The sequence below is a fragment of the Neomonachus schauinslandi genome, chromosome 12 (genome assembly GCF_002201575.2).
Source record: "Neomonachus schauinslandi chromosome 12, ASM220157v2, whole genome shotgun sequence".
Taxonomy (NCBI): Eukaryota; Metazoa; Chordata; class Mammalia; order Carnivora; family Phocidae; genus Neomonachus; species Neomonachus schauinslandi.
In genome coordinates this window covers 70,282,313-70,301,025 of record NC_058414.1, presented here as the reverse complement: position 1 = coordinate 70,301,025, position 18,713 = coordinate 70,282,313, and the positions used below count along the sequence as shown (strand labels likewise).

Below are 18,713 nucleotides of genomic sequence, written 5' to 3'. Positions count from 1 at the left end.
TCAATTCTTCGCTTTTTGTTTTTGGCCATTTTTGTGGACTGGGTTATATTAAGCCACCCCTCTCACCAAGAATAACTGCTAAATCTGTGTAAACCATTTAAAAAATCTGTTTGAAGGTGCTAGAAAAATTAAGAAACCAGCAAGGACCAGAGAATTAAATGTTCCAGAGAGGACAAACATGTAGCTAAAAGAATTCAATATTCTATTCCTTGCAGCATTTTCTAATCTATAAAACATAGCTGAGAGATGGAGAAGTTGAGCAGAAAATAGCTAAAAGGATGAAAGCTGAAGAGAGCTTTCAGAAATCTCATGAAGCCACAAGAATAAAAATTAGAAATTAGAAATCACAAGGAGGAGGGACAGTGGTCAACAGCTCAGGATTCCACTGGCACCACTGGAAATTTGCACCTAAGAGAGAGCAAGGGCAAATTAGAAATAAAACAGCTTTCACAAATATTGAAATTTTTGTTTGAATTAGGTCAATACCCCATTGATTTAGGAGTATGAACTCCTTTATTAACTTTCTGCCAACAAAAAGGAAATCTTATGTGGAGAATTATTACATAATCAGAATCTCAAATTATCTTTACAAGAATTAGTAATCCATGTTTTTCATTCTGGCAAACAATTTTGGCATACTAGATGACAAGACCAAATGACCAAAACAGACAAAAGAAGCATGATGTAAAAATAAACTGATTCAGACATTGGATTTAATTAGATACCAAATATAACAACAATGGTATATTGAAAGAATACATTTGATAAACTATTGAACAAGATTTCAGCTGAGAACTGACTGGAATATCTGAAATAAAATCAAATGGAAAATTTAGAAATATAAAAATAAGATAACTAAAATTAATGCTCAATGGATTTGACAGAGGATGACCCAAAGAAATGGATTAATATAAGGAAATAAATATCCACATTGGAATACAAAGAGATAAAAATTTGGAACATATAGAAAAGAGAACAAGAGAAAGAGGAGATGTGGGGTTACCAGAGCCTAGAACCCCAGGATATCCCATGGGAGCTGGAATCACAGTGAAGACTACCTGTTGAGAGCAGGAACATAAGTGGGGAAGGGAGATCCAAGCAGGATCAGGAGTCAGGGATGATCTACAGGCACTACAAAGATGCCATACTGAGCAGACCTGTGGTGGCTTCTATTTATCTTCCACCATCCAATATTTCACATTTCCAACACAGAAGCAAGTGTGCAGCGGAGCATAGGAAATGGAGCTCTCTATGTTATAGAGTGTGTATGTGAGGGTGAATGGATAGGAAAGCAAATTATCAGTTAATCTGCACAGATGCCAACTTTTCAAGTTTCCAGTGATGAAGCTAATTCCCCTGCTCCTATTTTCTTACTTATCTTTGACCACTTTAATAGGGAGCTGAGAAAAATAGAATTTAGTGCCTGTGATCAGGATGATGCTTTATCCAGATTACCCAGATAGAAGCTATTTTGAAAAAAATATATTGAGATTAGTCCAAAAACTACCATTGAAACAAACATTTTAATGGAGCTAGTGAATTAAAGCACTCTTTTGACTATCTTGGTACCAATGAGTGACATCTTTCTTCAGCAAAAATATGCATAATAGTTTGTGTTCCTAGATACAATATAAGTTCAGGCACATCTTTCCTCACCAAAAGAAGTTACACTTATATTTGCTCTTGGTTTTTACTTTGTGGAATATGATGCCTGTGAATACCTGGCTTCTCATAGGAAAATGGGTCATTGCATTCTAAAGGGATGTCTTCAAATATTTATTTTGTAAATTATATATCATCCTCTTTAGTACCAATTATTAAATTTCAGGTACAAACTGAAATGGCATTCAGAAGTATTTTCCTTGAAATAATTTGGAGAAATGATTTTAAGTGAAATAGCTTTTCAGGAAGTAAAAAAATGGAACAAGTTTGGGAATTAACTAAATATATTATTTTTTTCAAGTAATAAACTCTAAAATAAACTGGTAATCAAAAATCATGCTCTTTCTGATTTTTGTATAAATGTGGAGAGTTGTTAGCAGGTAAAAAGTTGAGAATGTTCTCCTTGAATAGGACCAACACTGTAAGAAAATATAACATTGAGTAGAGGGTAATTATGTTCTTATATTTTCAAATTTATTCAATCATAAGTCCTTCCATGAAAGAAGTAGAAATAATATTATGAGATTTTTGGTAAGAATTTCTTTGTATAATAATAGAATTATTATATAATAGAATAGTTATTACAGAACATAATAATTATTTAATTATTATTAAAATAATAATAATAATAATAAGTAGAAAGAAGAGGAATGAAAATTATACTTGTAGCATATTTCTTTTTTTAACATTTTAATTCCAGTATAGTTAACATACAGTGATATATTAATTTCAGGTGTACAACATAGTGATTGAACAATTCTATACATTACTCAGTACTCATCAAGATAACTGTATTCTTTTTTTTTAATTTTTTTTATTCTTATGTTAATCCCCATACATTACATCATTAGTTTTAGATGAAGTGTTCCATGAAATATTGTGAAGATGTCAATGCTACCTAGAGCAATCTACACATTCAATGCAATCCCCATCAAAATACCATCCACTTTTTTCAAAGAAATGGAACAAATAATCCTAAAATTTGTATGGAACCAGAAAAGACCCCGCATAGCCAAAGGAATGTTGAAAAGGAAAAGCAAAGCCGGCGGCATCACAATTCCGGACTTCCAGCTCTATTACAAAGCTGTCATCATCAAGACAGCATGGTACTGGCACAAAAACAGACACATAGATCAATGGAACAGAATAGAGAGCCCAGAAATGGACCCTCAACTCTATGGTCAACTCATCTTTGACAAAGCAGGAAAGAATGTCCAATGGAATAAAGACAGTCTCTTCAACAAATGGTGTTGGGAAAATTGGATAGCCACATGCAGAAGAATGAAACTGGACCATTTCCTTCCACCACACACAAAAATAGACTCAAAATGGTTGAAAGACCTCAATGTGAGACAGGAGTCCATCAAGATAACTGTATTCTTAATACTGTTCACCTCTTTTACCCACTCCCACACCCACCTCCCTTCTGGTAACCATCGGTTTGTTCTCTATAGTTGAGTCTATTTCTTGGCTCTCTTTTTTGTTTGTAAAATCATGATATTTATCTCTCTCTGACTTATTTCACTTAGCATTATACTCTCTAGATCCATACATGTTGTTGCAAATGGCAAGATTTCATTCTTTTCATAGCTGTGTAATATTCCATTGTGTGTGTGTGTGTGTGTGTGTATACACACCACATTCCATTGTGTGTGTATATATATACCACAGCTTCTTTATCCATTCATCTATTCATGGACCCTTGGGCTGCTTCCATAATTTGTCTATTATAAATAATGATGTAATAAACACAGGGGTGCATATATGCTTTCAAATTAGTGTTCCCCCCTTTTTTAAATTTAGATTTTACTTACTTAACATATAGTGCAATATTGGTTTCTAAAGTAGAATTTATTGATTCATCACTTACAACACCCAGTGCTTATCACAAGTGTCCTCTTTAATAACCATCACCCATGTAGCCCATCTCCCACCCACCTCCCTCCATTAACCCTCAGACTGAGGGTTTCATATGGCTTCATGTTAAGAATCTTTTATGATTTGTTTTCCTCTCTCCTTTTTTATTTCCCCCTTCCCATATGTTCATCTGTTTTCTTTTTTGAATTCCACATATGAGTGAGATCATATGGTATTTGTCTTTCTCTGACTGACTTATTTCACTTAGCATAATATACTCTAGCTCCATCCACATTGTTGCAAATGACAAGATTTCATTCTTTTTTTATGGCTGAGTAATATATATATATATATGTATATATATCACATCTTCTTTATCCATTCATCAGTCGATGGGCATTTGGGCTCTCTTCATAGTTTGGCTATTGTTGATAATGCTGCTATAAACACCGGGGTGCACATACCCTTTAAAATCTGCATTTTTGTATTCTTTGTAGGGTAAATAGTAGTGCAATTTCTGGGTCATAGGGTAGTTCTATTTTTAACTTTTTGGGGAATATCCAAACTATTCTCCAGAGTAGCTGGACAAGTTTGTATTCCCACCAACAGTGCAAGTCTCCTTTCTCTGCATCCTCACCAACACCTGTTGTTTCTTGTGTTGTTAATTTTAGCCATTCTGGCAGGTGTGAGGTGGTATCTCATCATGGTCTTGATTTGTATTTCCTTGATGATGAATGATGTTGAGCATCTTTTCATGTGTCTGTAAGCCATCCAGGTGTATTCTTTTTTTTTTTTTAAGATTTTATTTATTATTTGACAGAGAGAGACATAGTGAGAGAGGGAACACAAGCAGGGGGAGTAGGAGAGGGAGAAGCAGGCTTCCCCGCGGTGCAGGGAGCCCGATGTGGGGCTCGATCCCAGGACCCTGGGATCATGACCTGAGCCGAAGGCAGATGCTTAACGACTGAGCCACCCAGGAGCCCCAATCCAGATGTATTCTTTGGAAAAGTGTCTATTTATGTCTTCTGCCCATTTCTTAACTGGGTTATTTGTTTTTTGGGTGTTGAATTTGGTAAGTTTTTTATAAATTTTGTCAATAGATGCAGAAAAGGCATTTGACAAAATACAGTATCCTTTCCTGATAAAAACCCTCAACAAAGTAGGGATAGATGGAACATACCTCAACATCACAAAGGCCATATATGAAAGACCTACAGCTAACATCATCTCATCCTCAATGGGGAGAATAGAGCCTTTCCCCTACAGTCAGGAACAAGACAAGGATGTCCACTCTCACCATTACTATTTAACATAGTACTGGAAGTCAGCCTCAGTAATCAGACAACAAAAAAGAAATAAAAGTCATCCAAATTGGCAAGGAAGAAGTCAAATTTTCACTATTTGCAGAGGGCATGATACTCTATGTATAAAACACAAAAGACTCAACCAAATAATTACTAGAAATAATACACGAATTAAGCAAAGTTGTAGGATATAAAATCAATATGCAGAAATCTGTTGCATTTCTATACAGCAATAACAAAGCAGCAGAAAAAGAAATCAAGGAATCAATCCCATTTGCAACTGCACCAAAAGCAATAAAATACCTAAGAATAAACCTAACTGAAAAGGTAAAAGATCTGTACTCTAAAAACTATAGGGCACTTACTTATGAAAGAAATTAAAAAGGACACAAAGAAATGGAAAAGTATTCCATGCTCATGGATTGGAAGAACAAACATTGTTAAAATGTCTATTCTACCCAAAGCAACCTACACATTTAATGCAATCTTATCAAAATACCACCAGCATTTTTCACAGAAGTAGAGCAAACAATCTTAAAATTTGTATGGAACCACAAAAGACCCTGCATAGCCAAAGCACTCTTGAAAAAGAACAAAACTGGAGGCATCGTGATTCCAGATTTCAAGCTATACTACAAAGCTGTATGGTACTGGCACAAAAATAGACACATAGATCAATGGAACAGAATAAGAGAGGCCAGAAATAAACCCATAGTTATATGATCAATTAATCTTTGACAAAAGAGACAAGAATATGCAATGGGAAAAAGACAGTCTCTTCAATAAATGGTACTGGGAAAACTGGGCAGCAGTATGCAAAAGAATAAAACTTGGCCCACTTTCTTACACCATACACAAAAATAAACTCAAAATGGATTGAAGACCTAAATGTGAGACCTGAAACCATAAAAATCCTAGAGGAGAACACAAGCAATAATTTCTGTGACATTGGCTGTAACATTTTTCTGGATATGTCTATTGAGGCAATCAAAACAAAAGCAAAAATAAATTATTGGGACTACATCAAAATAAAAAGCTTCTGCACAGCAAAGGAAACAATCAACAAAGTTAAAAGACAACCTACTGAATTGGAGAAGATATTTGCAAATGACATATCCAAAAGAGGGTTAGTATGTAAAATATACAAATAATTTATACAACTCAAACAAACAAACAAAAAACAAACAACCCAATTAAAAATGGGCAAAAGTCATGAACAGACATTTTTCCAAAGAAGACATACAGATGGCCAACAGACATGTGAAAGGATGTTCAAAATCATTCACCATCAGGGAAATCCACATCAAAACCACAATGAGATTTCACCTCACACCTGTCAGAATGACTAAAATCAAAAACACAAGAAACAAGTGTTGGTGAGGATGTGGAGAAAAGGAATCTTTGTGCACTGTTAGTGAGAACACAAACTGGTGCAGCCACTGTGGAAACACAGTATGGAGGTTCCTCAAAAAATTAAAAACAGAATTACTATATGATCCAGTAATTTCACTACTGGGTACTTAAACAAAGAATACAAAAGCATGAATTCAATAGTAACCCTTTTTTTAAAAAAGATTTTATTTATTTGACGGAGAGAGATAGTGAGAGCAGGAACACAAGCAAGGGGAATGGGAGAGGGAGAAGCAGGCTTTCTGCCGAGCTGGGAGCCCGATGTGGGACCAGTCCCAGGACCCCGGGATCATGACCTGAGTCGAAGGCAGATGCTTAACGACAGCCACCCAGGCGCCCCGATACTAACCCTTATTCAGGTTGATGAAGTCCCAATTGTTCATTTTTGCTTTTGTTTCTCTTGCCTCCAATGATGTGTGTAATAAGAAGTTGCTATGGCCGAGGTAAAAAAGATTTCTGCCTGTGTTCTTCTCTAGGATTTTTATGGTTTCCTGTCTCATATTTAGGTCTCTCATCCATTTTAAATTTATTTTTGTGTATGGTGTCCAGTTTCATTCTTCTGGATGTTGCTGTTCACTTTTCCCGACGCCATTTGTGGAAGAGACTTTTTCCATTGGATATTCTTTCCAGCTTTGTTGAAGATTAGTTGGGTTGTATGGACATTTTAACAATATTTGTTCTCCCAATCCTTGAGGATGGATTGTCTTTCCATTTCTTTGTGTCATCTTCAATTTCTTTCATCAATGTCTTATAGTTTTCAGAGTACAGGTCTTTCATCTCCTTGGTTAAATTTATACATATGTATTTTATTATTTTGGGTGTAATTGTAAATGGGACTATTTTCTTAATTTCTCTTTCTGCTGCCTCATTATTAGTGTACAGAAATGCAATGTGGGTGCTTGGGTGGCTGTCGGTTAAGTGTCTGTCTTTGACTCAGGTCATGATCCTAGGGTCCTGGGATTGAGCGCCATGTTGGACTCCCTGCTCAGCAGGGAGTCTGTTTCTCCCTTTCCTTATGCCCCTCCCCATAGCTCATGCTCTCTCACTATCTCTTTCCCTCAAATAAATAAATAAAATCTTTAATAAAAAAAAGAAATGCAATGGATTTCTGTATATTGATTTTGTATTCTACTGAATTCATTTATCAGTTCTAGTAGTCTTTTAGTAGAATCTTTAGGGTTTTCTATACATAGTATCATCATCTGCGACTAGTGAAAGTTTTACTTCTTTACCAATTTGGAAGTCTTTTATTCCTTTTTTCTTTTCTGACTGCTGTAGCAAGGAGTTCCAGTACTATGTTGAATAAAAGTGGTAAGAGTGGACCTCCTTATCTGATTCTTGACCTTAGGGGAAAAACTCTCAATTTTTCACCATTGAGCATGATGTTAGTTGTGGGTTTTTCATATAAGGCCTTTATTATGTTGAGGTATGTTCCCTTTAATCTACTTTGTTGAGGGCTTTTATCGTAAATGGATATTGTCCTTCTCAAATGTTTTTTTTCTGCATCTATTGAAATGATCATATGATTTTTATTGATGTTGTTGATGTGATGTATCACACTGAATGATTTGTGAATATTGAACCAAGCTTGCATCCTGGGAATAAATCCCATTTGTTCACAGTGAATGATTTTTTAAATGTATTGTTGGATTTGATTGCTAATATTTTATTGAGGATTTTTGCATCTATGTTCATCAAAGATGTTGGCTTGTAGTCTCTTTTTTGTAATGTCTTTATCTGGTTTTGGTATCAGGGTAATGCTGGTCTTATAGAATGAATTTGAAACTTTCCTTCCTCTTCTATTTTTTGGAAGAGTTTAAGAAGAATAGGTATTAACTCTTCTTCAAATGTTTGGCAGAATTCACCTGTGAAGCCATCTGGTCCTGGACTTTTGTTTGTTGGAAGTTTTTTTTTTTATTATTGATTCAATTTCCATTTCATTGCTGATAATCGGTCTGTTCAAATTTTCTATTTCTTCCTGCTTCAGTTTTGGGAGGCTATATGTATCTAGGAATTTATCCATTTCTTCTAGGTTGTCCAATTTGTTGGTATATAGTTTTTCATAATATTCTCTTACAATTGTTTGTATTTCTGTGGTGTCAATTGTTAGTTCTCCTTTTATTTCTGATTTTGTTTGAGTCCCCTCTTTGTTGTTTCCGAAGAGTGGCTAAAGCTTTATCAATTTTGTTGATCTTTTCAAAGAATCAGCTACTGCTTTCATTGATCTCTTCATTGTTTTTTTTTATTTTCTAATTTGTTTATTTCTGCTCTAATCTTTATTATTTTCTTCCTTCTACTGGTTTGGGGTTTTGTTTTTTTCTACCTCCTTTAGGTGTAAGGTTAGGTTGTATTTGAGATTTTTCTTCCTTCTTGAAGTAGGCCTGTATTGCTATAAACTTCCCTTATCACTTCCTTTGTTGCATCCCAAAGATTTTGGACCATTGTGTTTTAATTTTCATTTGACTTCATGTATTTTTTAATTCCCTCTTTGACTTCTTGGTCGACTCATTCATTGTTTAGTGGCATGTTATTTAATCTCCATGTATTTGTGCTCTTTCCAGATTTTTTTCTTGTGGTTGATTTCTAGTTTCATAGAATTTTGGTCAGAAAAGGTGCATGGCATGACTTCAGCCTTTTTAAATTTGTTGAGACTTGATTTATGAACTAATATGCAATCTATTCTGGAGGATGTTCCATGTGCACTTGAAAAGAAAGTGTAGTCTGCTGTTTTTAGATAGAATGTTCTGTATATATCTGTTAGATCCATCTGGTCCAATGTGTCATTCAAAGCCACTGTTTTCTTGTTGATTTTCTGTTTGGATGATCTATCCATTGATATAAGTGGGATGTCAAAGTCCCCTACAATTATTTATTACTATCTATTACTTCCTTTATGTTTGTTATTAATTATTTTATGTATTTGGGTGTTCCCATGTTGGGTGTATTATATCTTCTTGTTGGATTATTCCCTTTATTATTATATAGTGTCCTTCTTTGTCTCTTGTTACAGTCTTTGTTTTAAAGTCTATTTTGTCCAACATAAGTATTGCTACTGTAGCTTTCTTTTCACATCAATTTGCATGATAAAGTCCTCTCCATCCCTTCACTTTCAATCTGCATGTGTCTCTAGGTCTGAAATGAGTCTCTTGTGGGCAACATATAGATGAGTCTTACTTTTTCATCCATTCTGTCACCTTATGTCTTTTGATTGGAGAGCTTAGTCTATTTACATTCAAAGTAATTATTGACAGTTATGTACTTATTGCCATTTTTTACTTGTTTTATGGTTGTTTTTGTAGTTCTTCTCTGTTCCTGTCTTGCTCTCTTCTCTCATGATTAGTTGGCTTTCTTTCACAATATACTTGGATCCTTTCTTTTTATTTTTTGTATACCTATTACTGTTTTCGATTTGCAGTTACCATTAGGTTTGTATATAACATCTTCTGCATATGGCAGTCTATATTAAGTTCATGGGCCCTTAAGTTTACACCCATTCTTTACTTCCCTCCCCACCCCTCATATTTTAGATACATGGTATCATACCTTACATCCTTTCATTTTCTAAGTCCCTTGGCCAATCTTTATAAGATATACTGAATTTCACTGCTTCTGTGCATCCTACTTTTCTAACTCCTACTGATGATTTTTCCTTTCCACTCAAAGAGTCCCCTTTATCATTTCTGGTAGGGTTGGTTTAGTGTTCATGAATTCCTTTAACTTTTGTTTGCCTGGGAAACTCTTTATCTCCCCTTCTATTCTATCCCCTTGCTGGATAGAATATTCTTGGCTGCAGATTTTTGCCATCCAGCTCTTTGAGTATGTCATGCCACTTTCTTCTGGCTTGCAATATTTCTGCTGAGAAAAATCAGCTGATAGCCTCATTGGGTTTCCCTTGTATGTAACTGTTTTCTTTTTTCCTCTTGCTGCTTTTAAAATTCTCTCTTTATCACTACTTTTTGTCACTTTAATTACTATGTGTCTTGGTGCAAACCTCCTTGGGTTGATTATGTTTGGGGCTTCTCTGTTTCCTTCCCCAGATTCAGGAAGTTTTCAGCTATTATTTCTTCTTTTTCTTTTTCTTTCTCTTCCCCTTCTTAGATCCCTATAATGCAAATGTTATTATGCTTGGTGGTGAGTTCTCTAAGTCTATTTTCATATTTTTTTTTTCTCACCTGCTCAGCTTTATTGCTTTTCATTACTCTGTTCTCTAGGTCACTAATCATTCTTCTGCTTCATCTAGTCTACTATTTATTCCATGTAGTGTATTTTTAATTTCATTCATTGAGTTCTTCATCTCTGATTGATTCATTTTTATGTTTTCTATCTCTTTGTAAAGGTTCTCACTGAGGTCCTTCACTCTTTCCTCAAGTCCAGTGATTGTCATTATGATTATTACTTAAATTCTGTCAGGCACATTACTTTTCTCAATTTCACTTAGGTTACCATGTTGTGATTTTTTTCCTGTTCTTTCATTTGGAACATATTCCTCTGTCTCCTCATTTTGTCTAACCCTCTGTCTGTTTCCATGTGTTAATAAAGTCAGCTACATCTCCTTCTCTTGAAAGTAGTAGCCTAATGAAGAAGAAGTCCTGTAGTGCCCTTCAGTGTACTGTCCCCTGTTCACCTGGACCTAGTACTTCAGGGGTGTCCCCTATGTGTTTTGCACGCAGCCTGCTTTTGTGGTTGAGCCACATTCACCTTCAGTCTGGTCAACTGAAATGTATCTCTTTGCCTGTTGTGGGCAGTATTTCATTCCTGTGCTGTTAGTGGGCCAGTCTGTGGCTTCCTTGGACTTGTGTTGAGTCAGACCAGGCATTTGTCAGAAATGTAGTAGCACCAAACAGCAGGTTGCTTTCCCTCTTTTGTCCTCCAAGAAGCTTTTATTGGTCAGTGGGGTCTGCCATCAGATCAGCTGTCTGCCCCAGCCCACTGCTAAAGTCACAGTCTGACTGGTGTGTGTGGTTATCACTTTGGAGTGATGCTGGCCCCTGTTGGGGCTGCTTGCACACTGCCAGGCTTGTGGCACCACTTTGGATGGGTTCCAGCCAAGAGTGCATTGAAGGGGGTGGATCTGCAGAAGCATGCAGGGACGGGGGTGGGAGAGTAAGTGAGGTGTTGGCAAAGTTTGTACTAGTCTACTGTAGGAAAAGACCTGGAGCTGAGGCCTGGCTGGAGGGGGCATGTCTACAGGGGAACATGTAGGCGGAGCACAGAGATTAGTAAGTTAGGTCTCCAGTTTCAGCACTGCATGGTGTACTCAGCTTGGGGGTGTGGGGAGGAAATGGCTCTGTCCAGCTCCTTTGTTCCTGGAGAAGTCTCCCAATGATCCCTGCTGCTCCAACACAGGCTCTGAGATTAATAAACAAATCTCCCTTCCCTATACCCCATGGGATTTTCAAACTGCTGTTTCTATGCTGTATTTCCATTGGCCTGCTTGTTATGCTGTCTCCTTAAGGGTGAGGACTGAGTTTCCTCTCACCCCCCCTGCCCTTCTGGTTCTCTCAGAGCAGAAACTGCTGATTCTTAAAGTTCCAGGTTTTAAGTCTTGCAGGTTGTAAGAATTGGTGAAATTTGGCCCCTCTGGTTTTCAAAGCCAAATAATATGGGGATTTGTCTTTCCCATGTGGGTTCACCAGTGTAGAGTCTGTTTCTCTCCACTCTCTGCACCTGTGGGATCTTTCCTTCCCAGGGAGAGTCCCAAGGGTCCCCCCATCACTCCCAACCATGTCTCTGCCCTTCTTACCCTCTTTGATGTGGCCTCTTCTCTACATTTATTTGTAGAGTTTGTTCTTCCAGTCTTTGGGTTGTCTTCTGGGTTATTTACACCGATGTGAATGTTATCTAGTTGTACATGTGAGATGGGGTGAGCTTAGGATCCTCCTACTCCACCATCTTCCCTGGAAGTCTTCATAGTATATTTCTAATTCTGTTTAGATAGATAGATAAATAGAAATTCTATAAAGAAAATCACTAACTGTTGAAAGTAGTTACTCGTGAGTTATGTGATTATGAGTAATATAGAAAAACATTTCCATATTCTCAAACTATTTTCTTTGTTATATTTCACAGTGAGCATGGATTAAATTTTAATTAGAAAAAATAACAGCTATTTAAAGATGAATCTATCATTCACAAAAATGTCTTTTCTTTGTTCTAAGGCAGGGGTTGGCAAATGACAAGCAGCAGGCCAAATCCTGCCTATAGCCTGCTTTTGTTTTATGGCCCTTTATGGATAAATTTTGCCAAACCTTGCCCTAAAGAATAGAACCAATGAATATGTATTTCATCAAGACCCTTTACTTTTCTCTAGTTATGAAGAAGAGCCTGGGGAAAATCATCAAGATACACTACAAATTATTTAGAGTTCAGAAATTGCCTCAAGGTCATTTATTCTGGCTAGAATTAACCTTTTTGAACAGCACATTATGCCATGAAGTTCATGTAGATTAACTGGGTTCATTTCTCAAAACAATTTTATGTATTTTTATTCTACTTTTAGTGATACTCAAACCAAGGCATGGAGAGATCATACCCATAGCAAGAAGTAGAGCCAAAATTTAAGTGCAGCCAAACTATTCCAGGGCCACAGTACAGCCTTCCCCATTTGAGGGAATCTGAAATGGTACATATCTCCTAAATGGAATGGAAGTTGGCCTTGAAGTCAGCCTTTACAAGGTGATTTTCTAAGGAGCCATCACCAAACTTCTATCTCTAATTGGAAATAAAATGCAGCTAAAATCACCTCTATAGATCAAAATATCCATCTACAGGGTGGCTGCATTCTCCTGGTAGATTGACTTGGTAGTATACTCTGAGTTGACAGAATATACATAAAGATGAAATATTTTTTCACCCTGGAGATTTTCAATTTGAAGAAATTCATAAATTACAAAGGCTCACAAATCAAAATCATTAGAAGTATCTCATTAATAATTCATGTCTGATTAATGATAATAGAGAAAAGAAATTAGCATAATATTGAGTGGCTACTGCATGCCTTTGCATGGAGGTTTCATCATCTTTATTATAATCAAATGTAATAATAATGTGACTTTAAAATCCTTTGCTTACTATTTCCATGCTCAACTTTTGAATTAAAAACATATTAGACTAATGCAAATCCACTGGGAGGTCTCATATTTCCTTCTAAAACTTTTTTTTTTTAAGATCCAGATCCCACCAAGATATGAGATGACTAAAATTATACCCCAATATAGACATTTTTTTTAATACCAGACAAAAAAGGACAGCATGAAACCATAGTATGGTTTGTAACCATGTTACAAACTCTCAGCTTTCTGACACAACAGAAATAGAAAAGGGTTTTAATTATGTTCCCATAATTTGAATTTTTCTAATTTTATAACCCAACAATACTAAGTATAAAGTAAGCAACTAAGATGCTTACTTTGGTTTATAGAGATTTCTTTTTATGAAGTCTTTATATGGTACCAGCGAAAGATTTAATGGGTTTTTTTCACATTTTATCTGGCTATATTGGTATCATAGACAAACTATATCCTGGTTATTCCTTAAGCATGCTAGATGTTTCTTTTATGGGTAAGAGGTATAGTTTGGCATTAAAGTGTAAAGTCATGAAAAAGAATTATCTGTCCCAAGGTTTAAGAAACATTTTTTTGAAGCATTGCTAATATAACATTTGTAACATATAACCATCTTCAAAAGTATCTAAGCAATAAAATTACCAAAACATATACTTCCCTCTCTTATGGTAAATGTATATGGTGTTGTTATTTTCATACATTTTTAGTCATTTGAATGATGTAAAAACCAATAAGACAATATGCCAAATTTCTGTGAATAGCAAAATAAGTTGCATTAAGAAATGTTTTCTTCTAATCCAGTTCTAAGAAAGTTATAAATTTTGGTTCAAGGGCTTTCTTTGAGGATAATATCCATGATCAGTTCTGTCCCTGTAATCTAAATATATTTAGGGGTGAAAAATCATTCAAAGATTTATGTAATTATAAAATAACTCTTTGGTCCCCAAGCCAGTTTTTTTTTTTTTTTTTTTTTTAAAGATTTTATTTATTTATTTGAGACAGAGAGAATGAGAGACAGAGAGCATGAGAGGGAGGAGGGTCAGAGGGAGAAGCAGACTCCCTGCCGAGCAGGGAGCCCGATGCGGGACTCGATCCCAGGACTCCAGGATCATGACCTGAGCCGAAGGCAGTCGCCCAACCAACTGAGCCACCCAGGCGCCCCCCAAGCCAGTTTTTATAGGTAATAAGTGACCTCACAAGAATGAGTGCTTACTATTTGTTTGCTTACTTAACTAAGACAAATGATAATTCTGACACCCACTAATGATATTTTCAAATGGTCAAAGATTTATTATTATGGAATGTGAATGAATGGAGCAGATGTTGAGATTTCAAATGCATTTTACTCAGTTCTTAAAATCAATTTTTTATCCTAATAATCATAATCCATCTTACATTCTTATTAATTTTTACCTTAAGATACAAAAACACACATATACACATACACATATCAGGGTGACTATTATTTTCTATTATATGCTCATTTAAATATTTGATTTTTTAAAGTATGTACATTTGGTACTTTGTTAATATATGAATTAAAGAAAATTTAGCAATCTTAGACACTGGTAATAAAATCCAGATCGCAGGAAAAATTAAGACTAAGGAATGCGAGTTATTGTTTTGTTGAAGGTTTTATTTAGTCTACAAGGGATAATTAGTTACCACAGACTGCTACCTTCCTAAAACTCCTAGTTTTATAAAATATGAAATTTGCTTTTAATTCTTTAAGTATTCAGAGAGCATCCTCTATATATGTTCAAGTTATTTCCCACCTCTTCAACTATTTCAATAAATTCTTATTGAATTCCTCCCTTGTGTAAAGCACTTGGGAGAATATGAAGATGAATAAGACATAACCCATTTCCTTAAAATGCTTGGAGGACAGCAGGTGAGATGGAGTCACAAAAACTAAGCTAGAGGAGAGAATGATATATATGTTGTACATCAAGGATCAGAAAAGTGAAATACCTATTAGATGTCTAATGAAAACATAAATGTTGACTTAAGCAGGAGAAAAATAAGGGGGAGGAGTGGTAGCTGTGGTAGCTGTGGATGGACTAGTGCATCCATGCACTACATAAAACTTTTCAAAGACATTTATATAAACACTGTGCCAGCCAGACAAACATAACTAAAAATTATTATATTAAGCTACAAAACTGCAATGTTTTAGGAAGAGTGTGGGTGATTGTACTCTTACTGCTTTAAGACACAAATAACTGGTGATGGGTATTAAAGAGGGCATGTACCGAATGGAGCACTGGTGTTAGACGCAAACAATGAATCATGGAACACTACATCAAAAACTAATGATGTAATGTATGGTGATTAACGTAACATAATAAAAAAAAGACACAAATAACTTATATTTGAATTACTCTTCATAGCATTAGAAAAAGTGGCACATTATATGTGGATCATTATTTTTATAATAAAAGAAAATGTAAGTTCAACTGATGTATGACATATTTTTCTTTTCTTACAAGTTATTTTTATGGAAATTATTTATAACACTACTAAGATAAAAAATAGACTTATTTATGGATTGATAAATACAGAGTGGGATAATCAGTAACACCAATTTTACTTATGATGTTTAAATTAAACCCTTGGGATATCCTTTACATGTTCCACACAACAATGCACAGTAATCTAAATCATTGGCAAGATTTATAATGTACCTGATATCTGCAGTCTCCACTACTCAAAATATTTTAGGGATTTTACTGATGCTTACATGAAGTGCTATCCCCCCATTTAAATATATATTTAATATATATTTATATATATTAATATTAATATTTAAAATAGTATAATATTTGCCATATGGTAACTGAAATACAACAAAATTGAAAATATTTTCATTTTAAATTATATTAATTACTAAAATTCGAATTTCTTGAATATTTGATACAAAACAATGGGTCTACAGTAACATATTTCTTAATTTTTTAAAGATTTTATTTATTTATTTATTTGAGAGAGAGAGTGCAGAATGCAGAGGGAGAGGGACAAGCAGACTCTGCACTGAGCGAGAAGCCTGATGAGGGGCTGTATCTCACGACCCTGAGATCATGACCTGAGCCAAAATCAAGAGTTGGATGCTTAACTGACTGAGCTACCCAGGTTCCCCTATTTTTTTAAATTTTTAAATAGCTTGTTCAGACACTAAAGTGAGTATACCATAAAGTCCTCAAGAACAATATAACAATCTTAAAAACAAAGTAATTCTTCTAATAAGAAATTGGTGATATTTTCTAATACACCAATTATTTTAGAAATCTAACTAATACTCTAATATTGTTGTCTGCAAGCAAATGCAAAGAAATATCCATTTTATCAAAATACTATTAACTTACTTTTTAGAACAGTTCATTCATTGTCATTCATTCAATATCATTTAACAATTCATTCAATGTGTTTTCTGTCACTGTGTGAAATTATACAAGCACGCACGCACACATGCATGCGCACACACACAAAACTAAAACCTTTATAATTTCCTAAGTGATAAGAGCACTAGGAACATCTTTTGTTCTAGTATTTGGTCTTCGATCTCAGTTTCTGACAGAGCTCCTAAATCCCTTGGAATTACCTGGGTCATAGTAGGTCATTTGTTTTAATGAAGTGACTCTTGGTGGGCTCCTGAATGGGGGTGGTCAACAGAAAGATCAAGCCATAATTAGAAGCTTGGAATTTTCAATCCCAACTCTCATTCTCCAGTGAGGGAACAGGGAGTTAATGTTTGATCATGCCTATGTGATGAAGCCTCCTTAAAAGTTCCAGAAGTATAGGGTTCAGAGAGCTTTCAGGTTGGTGAACATAGCCATGTATGGAGAGAGTGATGTACTCCCACTACTCAGAAACCCCTATGCTCAGGACCCTCCCAGATCTCACCCTAGGTATCTCTTCATTTGGTTGTTCATCTGTATCTGTCATCATATACTTCATTACATAATAAACTTGTAAATGCAAGTGTTTCCTTGAATTCTGTGAGCTGTTCTAGCAAATAATTTAATCCAAAGTGAAGGAGGTCATGGGAACCCTGGATTTGTAGCCAAGTTGACAAAAGTTGTGAGTAACCTAAGGACCTACTAGTAATTTCAATTGACATCTGAAATCAGGAGGGGGGTCATTCTCATGGGACTGAGTCCTTAACCTGTAGGATCCAAGCTTATCTCCAGGTGCACAGTGTCAGAATTGAGTTAAATTGTAGGACACTCAGCAGATGTCACAGAGAACTGCATGGTGTTGAACTGTTGTTAGTGTGGTAGTAGTGTGAGAGTAAAGGAAAAACATGTAGGAAGAAGACTGAATTTTTCCCACTCACAACGCATATACAATTGACATTTCCCCCATTAATGTCCCTAAAAGAGTGAAGTCAGGTACACTGAGCCCCACAGAGACAGTGCCGGGGCAAGTGAGAGCCAGACGGGCACTGAGTGACTCTGTGCCTCGCTGAGGAAAATAATTAAACACAGGCAAAGGAGATCCTAAGAAGCCGAGAGGCAAAATACCATCATATGCATTCTTTGTGCAAACTTGCCGAGTGGAGCACAAGACGAAGCACCCAGATGCTTCAGTCAACTTCTCAGAGTTTTCTAAGAAGTGCTCAGAAAGGTGGAAGACCATGTCTGCTAAAGAAAAGGAAAATTTGAAGACATGGCAAAGGCGGACAAGGCCCGTTATGAAAGAGAAACGAAAACTTATATCCCCCCTGAAGGGGAAACAAAAAAGAAGTTCAAGGATCCCAATGCACCCAAGAGGCCTCCTTCGGCCTTTTTCTTGTTTTGTTCTGAGTATCGCCCAAAAATCAAAGGAGAACAGAGAACATCCCGGCCTATCCATTGGTGATGTTGCAAAGAAACTGGGAGAGATGTGGAATAACACTGCTGCAGATGACAAGCAGCCTTATGAAAAGAAGGCTGTTAAGCTGAAGGAAAAATATGAAAAGGATATTGCTGCATACCGAGCTAAAGGAAAGCCTGATGCGGCAAAAAAGGGAGTTGTCAAGGCTGAAAAGAGCAAGAAAAAGAAGGAAGAGGAGAAAGATGAGGAAGATGAAGAGGATGAGGAGGAAGACGAAGAAGATGAAGAAGAAGAAGAAGATAATGATGAATAAGTTGGCTCTAGTGCAGTTTTTTTTCTTGTCTATAAAGCATTTAACCCCCCTGTACACAACTCACTCCTTTTAAAGAAAAAAACTGAAATGTAAGGCTGTGTAAGATTTGTTTTTAAACTGTACAGTGTCCTTTTTTGTATAGTTAACACACTACCGAATGTGTCTTTAGATAGCCCTGTCCTGGTGGTATTTTCAATAGCCACTAACCTTGCCTGGTACAGTATGGGGGTTGTAAATTGGCATGGAAATTTAAAGCAGGTTCTTGTTGGTGCACAGCACAAATTAGTTATA

General features: G+C 35.8%; 1 pseudogene; it reads left to right on the top strand.

Annotated features, from left to right (window-relative positions):
• LOC110588950 overlaps window positions 1-18,422 on the top strand; it is a 183,888-nt pseudogene extending 165,466 nt beyond the window's left edge.
• The last annotated feature ends 291 nt before the right edge of the window (window positions 18,423-18,713 follow it).